The 3,735-nt window shown below is 37.3% G+C and overlaps 1 pseudogene; it reads right to left on the bottom strand.

Annotated features, from left to right (window-relative positions):
- Positions 1 to 1,698: 1,698 nt before the first annotated feature.
- On the bottom strand, positions 1,699 to 2,947 carry LOC119642446 (annotated as a pseudogene).
- Positions 2,948 to 3,735: the final 788 nt, after the last annotated feature.

The raw sequence follows: 3,735 nt of genomic DNA, 5'->3' as shown, positions 1-3,735 counted from the left end.
TCATTAGAGTCCTTCGATATTTGTTAAATTGGAGCAAGGGGCAATAATTTACTGAAGTGAAGTTAGCCCACAAAGATAGCCCAAATTTGTTAAGGTTCGCGCCCTCGCTAAAATGGCTTTGTTAAGTTACGATTTACCGCGAAACAAAAAATGTGTAAAACAAGTGTTAAAATTAAATAATATTAGCAAACATTCACATATATATAAAACAAACTAGGCCTCTAATTACGAACCCGAAACCGATACAGCTAAGTTATTGCTGCTAAATCTCATGCAATTACAGTGCAAATACTGAAAGAATGCAATGCCAAAATCATATATTTTAATAATTTGCAGAGAAATTATGCGGTTCTAGATTTTTGATGTGTCGTGCAAAATGCAGAAACACCTAATTGCATTGCCATTCCTTGGTCTATCACGCACAACACTAAATTAATTGTATCTGTTTTTCACCCTGTTCAATAGATATGTTTAAAATTACGATGATAAGACTAGATTTAAGATTAAGATTACAGACCTCGGACATAGTAATGAAATTAAGTTTTTCTGATAGGTTTCCTTGCAGACATATCAAAAAATTGTATTTGAGGAAATTCGTTAAAATTTTTTATAAACACTTTGTGTATTGTATCTTTTCGTTAATAATATACATGCATGCATATACAGGCGGGAAAGCTTCACTTACGTGTGAACCCAGAACTTTGAGCTTGCACAGAATATTGTTGTAAAATAGCACCGCCGCTGTTGGTACGAGCTGTTGTTGAATCCGCTGAAATGTCTTCTTTCACGGCTAAATTTTTCCGTAACCACGTGGTTTGCTCTAAACAGGATCCAGCCACGTTAGACAGCGAATCTACTAAACGGGAGGTCACATCATGCAAGTTACGTATATCCTTTTTATCTTGGAATATCATTTGCGGGCAACGTTGTACAAATTCGCTAAGCAACATTAGCAAAGTAAATTGAGCCGGTGGTGTCAAGGCAACACGCACAGGAGCTTAAGATGGATCCAGCAAACGTTTTCAAATTTAAATGGTTCATTTATAATACGATAGAACTTTGGGCATCGCAGCTGAAGGTATTGAATGTGAGACTACCAGTAACAATACTTTTACAAATGATATGCTATGTAAATGGACGTTTTCTATTTCTAATATCTTTCAAACGACTAATACATTTTTATAATTTCAGTAATGGCTATCATTTGGATACCGCTGTGTTACTTTCCGTATTTACGGGCACATTTGGTTTGGATCGTTTCTATTTGGGCTACTAGGGCAAAGGTTTATTAAAAGCCAGCCATTCGCAGGTTCTTTTTATTGGGCAATTAGTCAATATTATTTTAAATACATGTTCATGTATTGAGAATTGTAAACAAATATGGACGCTTATTCTCACATGTTTGGAATTATTGAGAATCATAGACGTTGACTTTCAGTTGGCGGCAAATTTTTATATGTTTACTCCCAGATGCAGGCAATTTTTACACAAATACATGTTCAAATATTGAGAATTGTAAACAAATATGGACGCTTATTCTCACATGTCAGCGTTTTGCTTTTGAAGATATTGTAAACAAAATTTTCATTTCTCGTTTCACTGTTCACTGCAATATGCGTCACGCATTGCTTAATCTCAGAATCAGAAAAATCCTACACATACAAAGCTTTTTAACAAGCCGGTTCTACAATCATTAACTCACTTAGCTGACGCTGACGCTGTCACGGTCAGCGTCGCATTTGAAGAGACCGCCGCGGTCGATACTACCGATGAGTTTACACCAATAGCATCGCTAGTATCGTGTGATTTTTGGCTGTGCCCTGTTGCTGACATGTCTGGCGCACTGTTGGCAATTTGTTGTTGTTGCGTGGCAGGTGTGGCACCTACAGCGCCCACCCCAGACGCTGCATGATTGTAGTCTAATTTATAGAAAGCGCTTCGCGTTACATTGCCCATGGACGCTTTGCGATTGCGAGCCGCAATTATAACATGATAATGGTGTATTACTAAGTCCTATTGTTAGCGTGCTGTACGGTGACGCTAGCACAGCAGCCGACGGCGTAATGTAATGTTGTGGTAATGATGGTGGTATTTGTTGAGGTACAGGCGGCTGGTTAATAGGTTGACTGCTTACCACGGCAGCTCCGCTATTTGTCGTTCTCAGGGCGGCTGGTGGTATACCGGGTGGAGCAGCACCGGACAGAAATGTGATATCCCCCGCTGGATGGTAAGTCTGATAACTAAGTTCCCCATTGGGTATCTGGAAACCAGGTAAACGAAAGGTACCATGCGGCGGTCGTGCCAAAGTTGGATTATGTGCCATCAGCCGAGGCGTTGCTGAACTCGCAGCTAAATGTTGAGCAGCAGCCGCTGCCGCATGGTATGGATACGTGGTATTATAGTGCTGTTGATGCAGTGCTGTGTTGCTGCCCAGCATATTATTATTAGTGGAGACAACATTTGCATTCGGGTTTCCATTGCACCCGCCGTTGCTATTAGTCAACGAAGATTGCTGCATCACGGTAGTACTTCCCGCATTGCCACCTGAAGCTAATAGTATATCGGTGTACAAAGCTTGTGGTGCTGGGGCTTGTTGATGAACTTGTTGCTGTTGCTGCTGCTGCTGAGCATATATCATTGATTGCCTTACAAATTGTACGATCCGCTGATGGCTCTTATTATATTATACCGTATTATGTAGCTGTTGTTGAAATCATACGAACCGATAATGGAACTTATCGTATCCCTAAGAATGGCTAGTGAATTATTATTCATAATTGGGTAGTTTGTTGAAAAAAAAGACTGAAATGTGTGTTTTTTGCTTTTAATTTGATCGCTATGTTAATATGTAACCATTTGAATTTGTTTTTAGATAATATAGAAGAATTTCCACCAAAAAGAACAAACTTCGTCCTATTGATTGAATTACCCAGCGTAGTTTATGCGAATTGTTCGACTTTGTTGCCCCGTCAAATAAGCCTCTGAACGTCATGAAAACTTTGGCGTTAAGCGTACATTGTATCTTTGATTTACTCCCTTTTAACTTGTAAGATTTTTGGGGACGCTGACGACTACTTGCGGTAATTAAAATAGTTAGTAAGCAGTGAAATTAACGAAAATCAACTGTGGAAAGTTCTCACGTAGGATGTCTACACGTCTAGGAGATGGCTTTCAATATTAATTTTAGGGATACGCAAAGAACCATTTGATTACAATAGCCTGAAAATTCATATATTTTAAAATTTTATATGAAAACATATATCTAAACAAAATCTCTATATTTAAATTGAATATCGTGGATAAGTGAACCGCATCATTAAAATTCTGCTTTCAATTTCTTATTGATTATTTACTCTGGTTTAGTATTAAGGGATTTTCTTCTAATATATATTAAGATTTTATGTCTTTCGACATGCCAACGTTTCGATAATTGATAATTTTTACTACCTATTATCCTACCCTAAATGAAAATAATTGAAAAGAGTATTTAATCCCAGCCTCGATTATTTTATTATATATAGAATTTTTTTTTCTTGTTTGTTTATGCATAACGTTTTTAGCGAGGGCTGTATGCCTTTTGAATCTATATTTCCAATGACTTGTAAAAAGATCTCTTAATTTGACGAAAAAAAGTAACTGAAGATAACTGGGACATTGATGAAAAACAGCATTTCAAATGAAATTCCAATCAGATAATCGTATAAAGAAGAAGTAAATAAATAAATTTCTCTTTTG

The sequence above is a fragment of the Glossina fuscipes genome, unplaced genomic scaffold, assembly GCF_014805625.2.
Source record: "Glossina fuscipes isolate IAEA_lab_2018 unplaced genomic scaffold, Yale_Gfus_2 222, whole genome shotgun sequence".
Lineage (NCBI taxonomy): Eukaryota > Metazoa > Arthropoda > Insecta > Diptera > Glossinidae > Glossina > Glossina fuscipes.
This window is presented reverse-complemented; position numbering and strand designations above follow the sequence as displayed.